This window comes from Giraffa tippelskirchi, chromosome 12 (genome assembly GCF_054371585.1).
Source record: "Giraffa tippelskirchi isolate mGirTip1 chromosome 12, T2T-mGirTip1v1.2.pri, whole genome shotgun sequence".
In the NCBI taxonomy this organism is placed as follows: Eukaryota; Metazoa; Chordata; class Mammalia; order Artiodactyla; family Giraffidae; genus Giraffa; species Giraffa tippelskirchi.
This window is the reverse complement of record NC_137286.1, coordinates 27,755,764-27,771,781: the sequence shown is the minus strand read 5'-3', so window position 1 is coordinate 27,771,781 and position 16,018 is coordinate 27,755,764. Positions and strand designations below refer to the sequence as shown.

General features: G+C 35.5%; 1 protein-coding gene and 1 long non-coding RNA gene across 10 annotated transcripts in view; both read right to left on the bottom strand.

Moving 5' to 3' along the window:
• The window catches only part of PRKD1 (protein kinase D1), a 773,210-nt gene that overhangs the window by 293,546 nt on the left and 463,646 nt on the right, over positions 1-16,018 (bottom strand). Inside the window, exon 7 of one of the 9 annotated variants that reach the window (XM_081548075.1) lies at positions 8,066-8,236. The exons of the other annotated variants lie outside the window; for them this stretch is intronic. The gene's annotated coding sequence lies outside the window, so the exon portion shown is untranslated. The remainder of the gene's footprint in view (positions 1-8,065; positions 8,237-16,018) is intronic. 9 annotated transcript variants of the gene reach the window in all.
• The window catches only part of LOC145528887 (uncharacterized), a 30,447-nt gene that overhangs the window by 6,103 nt on the left and 8,326 nt on the right, over positions 1-16,018 (bottom strand). The gene's annotated exons all lie outside the window — the stretch shown is intronic.

The window sequence follows — 16,018 nt, the reverse complement described above, 5'->3', positions numbered from 1 at the left end:
ATCCAAGACAGTTTGTAGAAATAATTATAACTTAAAAAAATGTTTCAGTACCTACTGTTAGTCGCTCAGTCATGTCTGACTCAGTGAGACCCCATGGACTGTAGCCCGCCAGGGTCCTCTGTCCATGGAATTCTCCAGGCAAGAAGACTGGAGTGGGTTGCCATTTCCTTCTCCAGGGGATGGACAGAACCCAGATCTCCCGCATTGCAGGCAGAGTCTTTACTATCTGAGCCACCAGGGAAGACTTATTTTAATAAAATAAGTCTCCTTTCCTGGCAAAACCTGAATAAGAACAGCACTGAGGAGGGCTAAGGGGGAATTTCCCTAAGGAAGAAAATTTAAATCAAAGTATACTTTTCTGATACAATGACTGGAACATGTTTATAAAATACCTGAACTATGAGAAACACTATCTGAAGTCCAGACAAAATCCCTACAAAGTCCCTTCAGGCGACAGTGCAGGGTGGCTGCAGGAACTTTAAAACAAGGACAAGAGAAAGGAGAGAATGAGACTTGCTCCCACACAATCTCTACACAAGGAAAAGTGAAAGCTGAAAGTGAAAGTCACTCAGTCGTGTCTGACTCTTCGCGACTCCATGGACTATACAGTCCATGGAATTCTCCAGGCCAGAATACTGGAGTGGGTAGCCATTCCCTTCTTTAGAGAATCTTCCCAACCCAGGGATCAAACTGAGGTCTCGCACATGGCAGGCAGATTCTTTATCAGCTGAGCCACCAGGGAAGTCCCTACACAAAGAAAGCTTACAGTAAGTTCTAGCTGCTGGCAACCAGTGTTACCCATTAATATCCTAGAAATCAAAGGAATTTTAGTATACCTGACATGTTCAATAATTCAAACCAAACTGTGCCCTGACATGCTTTTAATATTTACCAGTAGCTGCCAAAAATTGAAAAGATATGAAAAGAGAACATAAATAATTTTATTACCGCTAAATGTAGATATATCCAGACCTAGGCAGAAAATGAAAAGATTTCAGATGAAAGTTGATTGTTCCTGCTTCTTACTCTCTCTGCCTCTTTCCCAAAAACAAAAGACACAAAATCATAGTTTCACTAAATTTATGGCAACATCTTTTAAGACATAATATTATGAATGAAGAACCTATTACTGTTTTTAAATGAACAAGCTTCTTTTCAAGAATCATATTTGAGAGAGGATTCCAGAAGCATAGCAACTATGCAATGACAAAACTTACTCTGTGCCTTGCACCATCTGATACCCTTCCAGGCAATTCTTTTAATACAATAAACCACATAAGCCAAGAAATGTAAGGTAGTAAGCAAGATGTAACCACACCCACTGTACATGTATACTCAATGAGACAGTCTTCAACAGATCCTGTAGCTATTTTGCAAAGGAACAAAAGATGGACTGAGCAATTGCATTTGTTACATTTCCCCTGTTGGCCACATTTAATTTATCACAGCATTAAATATCATCCAGATTGGTATGTGATGGTAAAGAAAAAAACACAAATTGTAGTTATTCTGCCTCCTTTGATGATAGGTGCTGTCATTTTAACATGAATGATTGACATTCGACATCAAACAGCTTTCTGGAAAGGAATTTGTGCACCTCTCAATGGCACATCTGGTATCTGCAGATGGTGTGGATTAGCATAACTTTTCCAGCAACGATGCGCCAAAAGCATAACGCAAAATAAGACTTATGCCTGATGTCAATTGTTTGTTTCTTGCCAATGTTAATATAAAATCTTCTAGAGATGGTTCTAATGCTTACTATCAGCTTAAACTACAGGGAAAAAACTCAGGAAGCAATCTTGACTGTCCGGGGGGTGGGGTGGGTGGTGGATGTGAATTAATTAATTTTTATGACAGCCTACTGCTACTACTGCTCTTTCTTCTTGCACAAAGGTGGTCAAGTCTCCCACTGGGGGTTCGATAGGTACACAATGGGAGTTAACATAAGGCATGCCTCTCCTATAATGAATATTTGATCTGTGTCATGTACGTGTCAAGTACGTGTGTGTACTTAATATGTCCATACTGCAATAGGAGCCAATATTTCCTTCAAATAAGCATTAAATAAGCTATATGTTCTGTGAGGATGATACTAAGGAAAAACTTAGCATCCAATTAATTATAGGAACAACATTAGGCTCCTTGAGGTATATAAAAGAATACAAGAGCCTTTCCTCAAAGCTTTTAAAATCAAGAAGAAAAGCTCAAGTTGTTAATATATGGTATCATATGTCATATGTGACATGAGTCCTATTCCATATGACTTGAGGCAATGTATAAATGCCTCATAAAACATAACAATGAAGAAGGTCTATAAAAAGATGTATCAGTTTTCTCTTGAAAAGGCATCTCATGAAGGGAGACACCATATTCAAGACCTGGAAATTAGGTTGTATTTTAGCAAGCATTGTATTCAAGAGAAGAAGAAAAAATTCAGACCTAAATAGCTTAATGCAAAGTTAACAGGACAGCAAAACTCAAGTGTCATTTGAGGAAATTTGCTGCATTCATAGCGACCAACAGGGTTGACAGAAGTGAGTAATGGGAATAAAATTCCACATAGCAATGAAATAGAAAAAGACAAGAGGAGTGATGAAAATAACAGGTATACTATATGAATCAGAAATTCAGTTCCTAGGTAATGCATAATTTATTGATATAACATTAAGTTATTTATAGCTCATCTAGTTCCAAAATCCCCAGTATTTACTGATACCTACTGAACCCTTTTTCTAAAATGATCTTAAAAGAATTCACACCAAAAAAGCATACAATGTATAAGGTGAAAATAATTTGGTGAGTAAAGCTGAGCAAAATCAGTCCTTGATTATGTAAGTAGTGATAGTGACCTAAACTTTGAAACATCTGTCTTCCCCATCCCCCGAGTTGCTGTGTTCCTAGCGTGTACAAACAACACCCCCACTGCAAGCATTCTGACTGTGGGTTCTCCTCAGAGGAAGATTACTATAAAATTAGCAGCATTAACCCTCCAGCCTGCGAACTCTGATACTATTTCTTTTTTTTTTTTTTCTGATACTATTTCTTAAACTCATTTTAACTTTAATGAAATTTAAAATTATAAATTCTGTTGGCCTAATATGATCAAAATTATGATTTTTAAAGGCAATTATGTTTCATATCTATATTAGAAAGACTATTCCCAAACCAAGATTCTGATTAAGATTTGTAGTCACATCTGGAACTATATTCACTATCTTATAATAAATTATAATGAAAAAGTGTGAAAAAAGAGTACATACATATATATTATGTATATATACATATGAAAGCTGAATACACATACATACACAAATATAACTGAATCATCTGCCATACATCAGAAACTAATGCAACATTGTAAATCAACTATACTTTAATACAAAATAAATTTAAAAAATAATTTGTAGTTCCAATGAGCTCTACCAATGCTTCTTCAAGTAATATACTAACAACTATTGTATATGGGATAAAAAGAAGTTTCTATTTATCAATACATGAAAACATATAGAAAACAACAGCTACATCATTACTTAATAATGACACACTAGGAGTTTTCTTCTGTAAAACTGTTATTCACATTTTAAACTTTTCTCCTGAAGTTTTGACTAATGTCCTGCACATATGAAAAAACAAAAGAATTTATGTATTAAAAATGAAATGACAGTATAATCATTTGAGTATATTGCACATCTGAATAGAGAACCAATGAAAAAACTACTACATGAATGGTTATTTTTTCTTTGCAACAGTAACAACAAAGTGAAAGAATATAATTCTAACTTTCTATTAATTATTAGCAAGTGATCATAAAAAATCATTTCACCTCAATTTCTTCATCTGCAAATACAGACAAAAGTGTCTAATGTGTTATTTTCTTCAAGGAAAACAAGCCATTGGGAAATCAGACAAGAAGTCAACATATCTAAGCAGTGGTAGTTATAAATAAATTCAAGTAAATCAAAGATTTTTAAAACAGAAGTTTCAAAGTTTAAAAACTATTCTTATGGTGTTCTAATAGTCCATTAAAAACTAGAAATGTCTGGAACAATATCTCCAGACAAAGGTAAATTTTTGGAATTTCATAACAGCGTATCAATTTATATGCAATATATAATGCATATGATTAAATGGCTCATGTAGTCCAACTATCATTTGAAAATAATATGAATCTGAAATAGACTTACAGATGTAGAAAACAAACTTATGGTGACCAAGGGGTACCGAGGGGAAGGATAAATTGGAAGACTGGGGTTGACATATACACTGTACTATCAATAAAATAGATAACTAGCAAGTTCCTACTTTATAGCACAGGGAACTCTACTCAATACTCTGTAATGGTCTATATGAAAAAAGAATCTAAAAAAAGAGTGGATATATGTATTTGTATAACTAACTTACTTTGTTATACACCTGAAACTAACACAACTTTGTAAATCAAGTATACGTCAAAGTTTTTAAAAATAATATAAATCTCTACACATGTGTGCTCAGTCATGTCTGACTCTTTTTGATCCCATGGACCGCAGCCCACCAGGCTCTTCTGTCCATGGAATTTTCCAGGCAAGAAGACTGGAGTGGGTTGCCATTTCCTACTCGAGGGAGTCTTTCTGACCCAAGGACTGAACCTGCATCTCTTGTGTCTCTTGCACTAGCAGGCGGATTCTTTACTACTGTGCCACTTGGGAAGCCCCAAGAATCTCTATACTTTCAATTTAACTTTTTGTGAACCTAAAACTTTTCTAAAAAATAAAGTCTATTAAAAAATAAAATAAGGTATTTTTGATGAGAAATGTAACCATTTTGAATAGAAGAAATTACTTTGTACAAATAGTTATAATTTTAAAAGATAAAAAAATAAATAAAAGCTATAGACTGTTAAATTAAAATTCCATCCCTTACAAATGCTTTTTGAGCATTTAGAAGAGAATGCAGTCAGTGATGCTGAAAAATGGATTCTTATCTAGCCTACTCTAAAAAAATACTTCAAAGATCCTTTCATGCATCCAACAAGAATTTACACAGCATATAGTGTATGCCAGACATTCGTCTAGGCTCTGCAGATACAGAAGGAAGCAGAAAAGTATCCTTGAGTACAGAGTCTGATAGAAAAGACAGACATCAATGAGAGAATCATACAATTAAGTGTGAAATTCCATTGTGGTAAGACAATAATGTGATAAATGCTACTTTAAAAAGGGGACACACAGAAAAAGTAAAAAAAGTCTACACGATTCTACCATAAAATAACCAAGATCATTTTACTATTATAACTTTTCTCTTTGCAGATGAATAATATGACACAGTCATACCCTCTCTCCCAAGTTACCAGAAGCACAAAGTGTGCCTCAGACTGCAAACTGAGAAAACTGCAATAATGGCTGGCCATAGTCCAGATATTTAGGGAATTCTAATCTGAAGATGTCAACCACTAAGGTGCTCATAGATACACTTCAATCCTGCCAATCCTCCCCTTCAATCTTACCCATTCTCCCCAACTCTTCAAAGGGAAACTTTTGGAAACCTTTTAGCCCTGAAAAATATAGGAACTCACTTAAACTAAAACTCCCTTCTTGGTAATTCTCTAACAAGGTTCTCAAATAATTTGTGTCATTTTTATTATATGTCTGAGCTTTTTAAATCCCTAATTATATTATTTATCTTACCATAGCAAGTATTTTACAATTTTTGCCAATTTTTATCAAATGTTGTTCACTCCTGGCACCATTCTGTTCTCCAAAGAGCTGCTAGTTTCTGATATGCTCAGATATTTCAATGTTTTTTTTTTCTCACTATTGAGAACTTTTATTAATTCTCCCAATTTGTTATAAGTGGAAGAATAAATCACTTAAAGGCAACTGTGAAAGTGAGAAAACCTCATCAAATAATCTCTGAGTCAATCCCTGCCCATAACTCACTGTTTTACATTTGTACCAGAAAGCCAAGCCTCTTAATTCTCAGTTCTTGATTTCTAAGGCTCACAGGCTGGGAAGAATAACAAATGCAGTCCAGCACTTGACATGATAAATGTTGTTCTAAAATAAATACGTGTGTGTGTGTGCGTGCAGGGAGGTAGATGATAGATGAATAAACTCATGACAATGTGAAGAATAAGAGTGAGTTTGACAATAACCTTAGAAAATTCAGATACTTTAAGGACTATCAAAGGACTGAAACAAGCCCCTTGACTTGTCTTTTTTTCTTAAATAAAATGGTTAAAGATAACAGATTATAAGTATCTTCCAAGGAAAGGCAATATTCCAATACAATAACTCTTCCAAGAAAAGACATTGCCTAGATAGCATATGGATGGATAAGAATGCAAACCTGAAACCAATTATCAAAGAAACTTGACAGCTATTTGACACTGCATACTCTGACAATAAAAGATGTGTAATATTTTATGAAATTCATCCACTGCTGTAAAGCTTCATGTTAGATGATTCACACTAAAAACTGTATCTATTACCAAGGTCACAGGTCATAGTTTCTTGCGATGAGCTTAACCTACATTTCAGTATTAAAAAAAAAATGCAAGTACCTCTGTCGTATCTGACTTTTTGCGACCCCACGGACTGTAGCTCACCAGGCTCCTCTGTCCATGGGATTCTCCAGGCAAGAATACTGGAGTGCGTTGCCATTTCCTTATCCAAGGGATCTTCCCCACCCAGGGATCAAACCCAAGTCTCCTGCAATGAAGGCAGATTCTTTATTGTCTGACCAATACCTGATACTAAATATAAGAAAGAATATTAAGAACATTAACCAAATGTTTAACAAGTGCCTGTATGAAGCACAAGCTAGAATCAAGATTGCTGGGAGAAATATCAATAACCTCAGATACACAGATGACACCACCCTTATGGCAGAAAGTGAAGGAGAACTAAAGAGCCTCTTAAAGAAAGTGAAAGAGGAGAGTGAAAAAGTTGGCTTAAAACTCAACATTCAGAAAACTAAGATCATGGCATCCAGTCCCATCACTTCATGGCAAAAAGATGGGGAAACAATGGAAAGTGAGAGACTTTATTTTGGGGGGCTCCAAAATCACTGTAGATGGTGACTGCAGCCATGAAATTAAAAGATGCTTGCTCCTTGGAAGAAAAGCTATGAACAATCTAGACAGCATTTTAAAAAGCAGAGACATTACTTTGCCAACAAAGGTCCATCTGGTTAAAGCTACAGTTTTTCCAGTAGTCATGTATGGATGTGAGAGGTGGACCATAAAGAAAGCTGAGCACTGAAGAATCGATGCTTTTGAACTATAGTGTTGGAGAAGACTCTTGAGAGCCCCATGGACTGCAAGGAGATCCAACCGGTCCATCCCAAAGGAAATCAGTCTTGAATATTCACTGGAAGGACTGATGCTGAAGCTGAAACTCCAATACTTTGGTCACCTGATGGGAAGAGCTGACTCATCGGAAAAGACCCTGATGCTGGGACAGATTGAAGGCAAGAGGAGAAGGGGACAACAGAGGATGAGATGGTTGGATGGCATCACCGACTTGATGGACAAGAGTTTGAGCAAACTCTGGGAGTTGGTGATGGACAGGGAAGCCTGGCATGCTGCAATCCATGGGGTTTCAGAGTCAGACACGACCTAGCGACTGAACTGAACTGTTCTATCCCAGGAACTGTGTTCTAGACACTGGAGACTTACCAAGGAAGAAGTACCAGTGCACACCTCCCATCACATATGGTCAAGTGATGCTGGCAGGATGCCCAACCCACGGCTATGTATTAAGAAGCAAAAGCAAAATGAGTGGACACAAAAACGCCTTTGAAAGGGATAAATATCATTGCTGTGACAAAGGTACTGGTTGCTCAGAAATGGAGCAACCTTTCCCTATATAAAACAGAGCCACTATGGATGGCAACATTCTCTGACCAATTCAGCAGCAAAACCAAAAACCACAAGTGAAATATTTGGTTAGATACCAGTTTACCTTCTTCCTCCCTCCCATGCGCTATTATAGTCCATTATCTAAAGTCACCATGTCTCTTCCTCCTCCATCTTCATATATACAAAGAAGCCTCTTTCTTCAAGGTCTATGTCAGTGCTTACCTATTCCATGAGGTAAGCTTTCCTGATCCCTTTAATTAGTAAGATCTTGTCCTTTTTTGTCTCTGCCAAGGCATAGTCTCTCCCAAACTGCCGTTACTACTAGATGGTACATTTTTAGTGTTTTTAAAAAATCTTCTAGATTATTCTGTTTGCCACATACGCAGTAAATTTCTAAAAAAAAAAGAAAAACAAAAAAAAGTGTGTACCTTACCCCTATTTAGTCCTTACAGAAAATATACAGTCTGAGAGATACCTGCAGAATTAAATTCAGAAACAGAGTTTACGTATAGCTAGCTATTTATAAACACACACGTACATATAATACCAAAATAACCTAAATTTATTTCTTATAAAAACTTCTAAAGGATTTCCCTAGATACTTCTCAATTTCTAAAATGCTTTTTTATCAAAAGTTTTAAGGCCCACTGATGCTGACAAATAAATCACTTAAATCATCACATTGGTATTAATAGTGAAGTCACTCAGTCGTGTCTGACTCTTTGAGACCCCATGGACTGTAGCCTACCAGGCTCCTCAGTCCATGGTATTTTCCAGGCTAGAATACTGGAGTGGGTTGCCTTTTCCTTCTCCAGGAGATCTTCCCAACCCAGGGATTGAACCCGGGTCTCCCTCACTGCAGGCAGACGCTTTACTGTAATGACTTCATTTTGGCATAAATTAAGAGTTATTTAAGTTCACAAAACCACCTGTCCTCTTAATATATGGGGGATGTTATACCACACACTTCTTACAGATCCTACACTCTCCAGATTATTTTTTTAAACACAGCTCTTCAGCACCTTTCTTTCATCTCATCATCCATGTCTATACATACAACCACTCTTTCTTTCATTTAAAACATCCAATTCTACTCAGGATAGCACCCTTAATAAGTATATGGTAGATACTAGATAAATAATTAACTGGGCTTTCTCTTTTCATTTAAAGATTCAAATTTCCCAAATACCTTCGCCAAACTATAGAGGAAATTTATCTACGTATCAAGAACAAATTTCTGTGCCTTTTCCACTAAATTTGGAATCGTTACTGGCCACCAATACCAAAATAAATAAATAAATAAATAAAGGACAAAAGAGTACTGAAACGACACCATCTCTTTCAGAAGTTTCTTTTGTAGTTTCTACCTTGCAATAAAAGTTTTAACCAAATTAACTTTCTTTGCAGTGCCAAAAGTGACTTAATGCTACGAGCTCTATTACATATATCTCCTGATCTCCCATTATATATTAACTCAAAGCTGTATCATCTCCTGGTGTGCACTGGCTTTAGTGTGCTGAACTGTGGAACTTTAGAAGCGGACCCATTAGACTGAGAGCGCATCAAATGTTATATAGTGCCCAGCTGGCACTTTAAAATGTTAGAACTGATAATAATAAATATGAATAGCCATTCACCAAAAGGGAGGTCACTAAAATTCTAGGTGGCTTCATTCATTACTTACAAATAAGAATCTGTCAACATTTCCACCAAACACATCTATTTATAGAATGTTACAGCCAAAAAAAGTTATTTTGTAATAGAAGCACCATTAAGAATGTCCATCAAAGACTATTTCTTCATAATGTTAAAAATAAGTTCCATTCAGCTCTATGAATCTGAAAAACTTAGAATACCATTTGTTGTTTAGTCACTATGTTGCATCCGACTCTTTCACGACCCCATGGACTGCAGCCCACCGGGCTCCTAGTCCATGGAATTTCCCAGGCAACAATACTGGAGTGGGTTTCCATTTCCTTCTGCAGGGGATCTTCTCCACCCAAGGATCGAACCCAGGTCTCCGTCATTCCAGGCAGAATTCTTATACCGCTGAGCCACTGGGGAAGCCCTTAGAATACTATATTTCAATAACGTATCTGTTTTTACTTCCGGAATGGTGACTGATGCACTATCTCAGGGTACAATTCAAACTTTCAAAAATGCATCAATGACATAAAACTAAGTTACAATAATGATATTAGTCGATTTTCATTTCTTAGTAGAAAATACATTTCATAATAACAAAAATGTAAAAGATAAGATTTCAAAATGGACATAACAGAGCAGTTCATTACAGGCAAAACCAAATTTTCTTGTTTAAAGGTTATATTTTATTGTGGGTGTTAATGATCAAAGTTAATGGTTTTTAAAATAACTGGAATTTAAATTAAAAAAAAATACAGTATAACTTTATAGGTTTTTTCAAATATTAATGTCGTACTTTTCATCTTCACCCACATATATATTGCCAGTTTTCCCTCCCTCATTTACATTTATTAAATATAACTTCTCTCAAAGTTAGAAAAAAATGTCAATAATTCCAGTCACAAAATGTACAATAAGCACATATCATGAAAATATATTTTATAATCTTTCAATCTCAAAACTGAAAGATGAGAAATGTCTGTTGCCATTATTTTCTTTAGCATATGGTTCTTATTGTCTTACCTACTACCACTGGGTTCATGGCTATCAATTTCAGTGCAGGAAAGAGTGCAGGTACTTAGATTCTAGTTCGAGGCCACCTTGTAATTCTCAATCCTAGTCCTGCTCTTAGGTCTCACCCTACACTAACATGTTAAAATTTCTTTGATAATTAGTAGAAACTACTTGTGAAGCTATCTTCACTTTCTGAATGCATTCACCAGGCAGTCAGTGAGAGCTCTCTGTTTACCAAATACACCATCTGAAGCCAAGATTCAAAAGATAAACAAAAACTTTCGTAACTTGGACCTCACGAAGCCTGGAATCAGCAGAGAAAAGAAATATTATACAAATAATGACATGAATATTTATATACAGTCATGCCACCTGCTTCAAAGGGAAAATTTAGTGAGAAATGGAATGTATAACCAGGGAGGCTTTTTCTGAGGAAGAGACATTAAAAACAGACATTCTGGATGAGCAAGGGTGAGACAAGTGAAGAGGAAGGGAGGTCCAGTCAGAAGGGATGAGATATACGAATGCAAGGAGGTAGGAGGGGCTTGGGGTCTTTAAGGAACTACAGAAAACCATCAGAGTCAAAAATAAGGAAAGAGGCAAGAAGAATGCCCTGGGTGGATCAGTCAGATGGTACAGGGCCTTCCTTGCAGATTACTGTCAGTGTCATGGATTGTGGACTTCATCCTAGGTGCAAGGAGAAGTAGACCATCTTCACTGGGAAGTCAGAGCCAAAGGAGTTCCCGTGATGTAGTCTGTGCCTTCTGAGAAACAGAAAAGGGCAAAAAAGGGGCAGGGGCCTGTGGAGAATGAGCTACAGAAGGCGTCATTGGAGGGTTTACAAAGAGCTGTGATTTAATGAGACTTCTCACTTAGTAGAGAAGAGATGAGAATACCTGCAGTACAAGCAAAATTGATGATGTGTAGGACTGTGGAGATAACAGTGGAGATGGACAGAAGTAAACAGATGAGAGACTAACATTTGAAAACACAATAAATTAGACATGGTGATTATAAAGAAGAGAGGGAAGAGAGAGAGGGTGGTGTTGAGTACGACTTCTAAATTTTTGAAATAAGCATGGGCAACACTGAATCACCCTGAATCATGTGCTGTCTCTACTGTCAAAGGAAGAACAAAGGCAATCTTTATTGAGCTTGAAATGTTATTTCTTCCCCAGGGCTTTAGTAAAGTCAGTCTAAAACGAAGATGTCCTACTTAATTTCCAGCCATATGACATTAAGATGCGTACATTCAAATAACAGTACATATTTAAATTCAAAGCTCTGAAGAAAAGCTTTGAAAAGTGGATAACCTCTGGCTCAATACCATGTTTATAAGAATAAATACACCTTTATGTGTATTGTGCTTCTCAAATTACTCTCACTACCTGGAATGCTCACTCTCATCCAAGCCACTGTCATCTCTCATTGGAATTCATATAATTCACTATTTATTATGCTTATTTTTCATTTCATTTCTACCCACTAGAATGTAAGTTCAAAGGGAGCAAGGATTCTATCCATTTTGTTCACTAACAGATCCATGTCCTAGATTAGTGCTCCATCTAATGTAGGTGCTCAATATATACTTACAGAACAAATGAACAGAGGAAGGACAAAGTATTACCTCACTGAATCATGTCCCAAGCCTCGGTGGTACTAAGGGAACAAGGATCTTCATTTTGTTTATGAGAAAACAAAAGTTATGAGAATTTAAACGATTTTCCTATGTAGCAAATATACTAAGCCAGAACTTAAATCCAGACTTCCTAACTCTTAAGTTCAGCAGGTCAATTTTTTATTTATGCTTTCCTAGTCATCATGTTTTAACATGGGCACCCAAACACATACTCTCAGACATTCCCCATCAAAACTGTTGGCCTACAGAGAGATATGTTCTTCCCTTCTATAAGTAATATTCACTTAGGTGCCAGGAATGGAAGTGGATTCAGCGGTTTTCTCTCCCCAACAATTAGTAAGCCATCAGGAAAATAAAAAAAAAAGAACATACTTCTGCATCAGCAAAACCTTTTGATACAATTATAATGCTGGGCAAACACAACACAAAACAAATACAATACAAAATAAACAAGCTATGTGACAACAAAGTTAAAGTATATTACATCATGGTGGCTAAGCCTTAGTTATGTAACATGATACAAAAATGCTGATGGTTCAATTTATTGTGAGAATTAAATTAAAAAATAAGAGGAAGAGGCAGGAAAGACACTGGCTTCTGCAACAACAACTAGCACAAAAATGAGTCTTGTAAGAGCCTAAGAAGAAAACAAATCCAATAACTATCATGTTCAGCAAGAAAATGGGCACTGGAAGGCACTATAGATACAAAGTATGAGAGAAAATAATGATATTAATATGCAAGTCTCCTAAATGTTTTTTTTTTCCTTTTAAAAGCATGCTTTCTTTTAGCTCTGATTATAAATTTTTTAATTTGTCAAATACTATTAAAAATTAAATAATAAAAATAAAAACACAATCTCATCAGCCAAGAAAGGCCATTTATTTATATTTTAGATGATCTTTTCAGACTTCTATGTATATATACAAGTTTTAATTGGCTCACTTTATACCTGTTTTATAAATCTTTTTTCACTTTACCACATAACACAGATTCTTTTTTGTAAATAAAAACATAGTTCTACATCCACATTTTAATGCCTACATAATTCTTGATAGTGTGAATATAACATAATTCATTTACCTATCCTTGTTGTGACATATTTCAGTTGTCTAGTGTATATATATTTTGATAAACAACTATGCTGGATATCACTGCACATATGGTTGGATACTCCTGCACATATGATTGTGTATATGTGAGATTTTCATCTTAAAAAAATCTAAGAATAGAATTGCTAGATCAAAGAGCAAGAATATCTCTACGTATTTTAATTCATATTCTCCAGACAGGTGATTCCAAGTTTACATTCGCATCAGTGACACACAGAGCAGTCCTTTTCCATCACCAAGTATTATTGTTTTCATCTTTACCAATTTAAAAGGTGAAAACCCGTCTCTTAAAGATGTTTCATGTACATTTTTGTTACAAAATTTCACAAGCTGCTGGCAAGATCTTTTTTCAAATGACCTATTTCTATTCTTCAAATCCACAGTAGACTCACTGGGAGTGGGCCCCAGGACTGCATTTTTAACACACTTGAGAGATAATCCTCATGAACACTGAAATCTAAGAATCAGTAGCCCATATGTTAGTGCTGAAGAGTTTACAAAATGTTTGGCTTACTTTGTCTCAATAGATATACCCAATAAGCAGGAAGAAGAGGAAGATCAGGAGATACTTTCAAAAACTAAATAAATAAATAAATAAGGCTCAGAGAGGCTTAATAACTTGTCCAAGGTCCCACAGCTAACAAAAGAAAGAAGTCTTCATAATGCTTCAAAACAGAGATAAGAAATCTTCCAATTTCACAAATCTTAAAATTATGCATCTTAAGTTGGAGAATATTTGGAAATAAAATTGTTACTCAGCCAACTCACATTTAACCTTAAAAGTCACCATGTAGGGAAGCATTATATAATGTTTTTATGTTTCAAACTGATATTTTTAGACAGGAATTAAAAAGAAACACTCTAACAGAGAAAGCAAAGATGAAGCATGTGTTGGGGAGGAAGGTGTGGGCCAAAACCCTCACTAACTTTCTACACTGCTGTAACCCCATGAGAGGCTACAATAGATTCAATTCATTTTGAAAAAGGGAGTATTTTCTATAACGAGAGGACGAATGCCACATGAAAGTAATCCTGTGCATTCCAGTCCAATGATCTCTGATGTGGAACCATGATCCAGTGGGAAAACAAGTGTTTTGGAGCAAAAAGACCTTTGCCTTTTATTAATTATTCAGACTTGTTATCAAATTCTTTTTGTCACTACTTCCTAATTTATAAGATAAGAACAGTTCCAATCTCAGAGCATTTTTATGGAGATAAAAAGAAAAAAGGAAAGAAAATAAGATGATCTGTATCTGGTTAAGTGCCTAGTTATTCTAAATTTTTCTAAATATATGATTAAAAATTATAGTTGCATTATTGAAAGACTGACTTACTAACCTGGCAGAAACTGACTGCTTCCATATGATCTCTTAGTATTTTGACAGCTTAACTAATTGTTCAGTGCATAATAGCTGTAGTAGGCAATCAAGTAAAACAAGAACCACTAACAAGTCTATTAAACCTTCAAAGAAAAGTTCAGTTATTGCTGAAGAGAGTGTCATATCTAGTTATTTGAAGAAAATACTTTTGCAATTTTCAAAATATCATCTGCATGTGAAGTTTAATTTGGAGGGTGTGTGTGTGTGTGTTAGTCGCTCAGTTGTGTCTGACTCTTTGCAACCCCATGGCAGGTAGCCCTCCAGGCTCCTCTGTCCATGGGATTTTCCAGGCAAGAATACTGGAGTGGGTTGCCATTCCCTTCTCCAGAGGATCTTCCAAACACAGGAATAGAACCCGGGTCTCCCACATTGCAGGCAGATTCTTTACCATCTGAGCCACCAGGAGTCTTTTTCACACACACACACACACAGAACAGAAAACTAATAATACTTTACTTTCATGAGGATATGAATGAGCTGAAGTGCTAAAGTATGGAACAGATATTAGTCATGTATGCTGTATCACTAAAGACAGACAAATAATACTTTAAAATGTGGGGGGAAATAGAATTTAAAAAAATAATTTGTTAAGTTCTTTTCTCCAGTAGAAATCATTTTTCTCAGTAATTTTTGATAAAAGATAAATTCTGAGTACTAATGTTCAAGAAATAGTAGTTAGCATTTTCTTATATATTGAGGTGCTTTCTCAAAAACAATCTAGTATACTAATACAGAGCTACTTATGTTCATTGAAATGTAAAGGAATATACGATATACCTCATCCATTATGTGCCCTTTTAAATTTAAAACAGGTTACAACTGAAATAAATCTATCCTAAAATAACTGCTAATTGTTTCTTAATTTCACAAATTAAAAAAAATTAAGTTTTTATTATTCATCATGGTTCCAAACCAGTATATCCAGCTTTTCAACTCTGGATTTTGCAGTTCTACATTGATTTGTATTTTTCCACATTAAGACAAGAATGTCAGAGACTCACTGTATAATGTTTATTCAAGTCATTAAATGTAATAATCATCTCAGTTTGAAACAGCCACAGAGGCTGCTTCATTTTTAAAAGGATTCAAAAATCTAACTACATTTTAGCTAATGTGCCTAAGGAAGCCATGATGTGGTCTGTGAACTCCTTGAGGCAAGGCATGGTCTTTTTCTCTTTTTACATCTTTTTGCCTAGGGCAATAAAGATGCATTACAAAATCTTTACTGAATAAATGAATCCAACATTATTCAAATACTGACACTTTTGATGGCTAAGATATACTATATATCACTTGATTATTAGACTTCTTAAAACAAAATACTCATCATTATATCTTCAAACATAATTAGACTGATAATTCAAGATACTGTTATCACTACTCATGG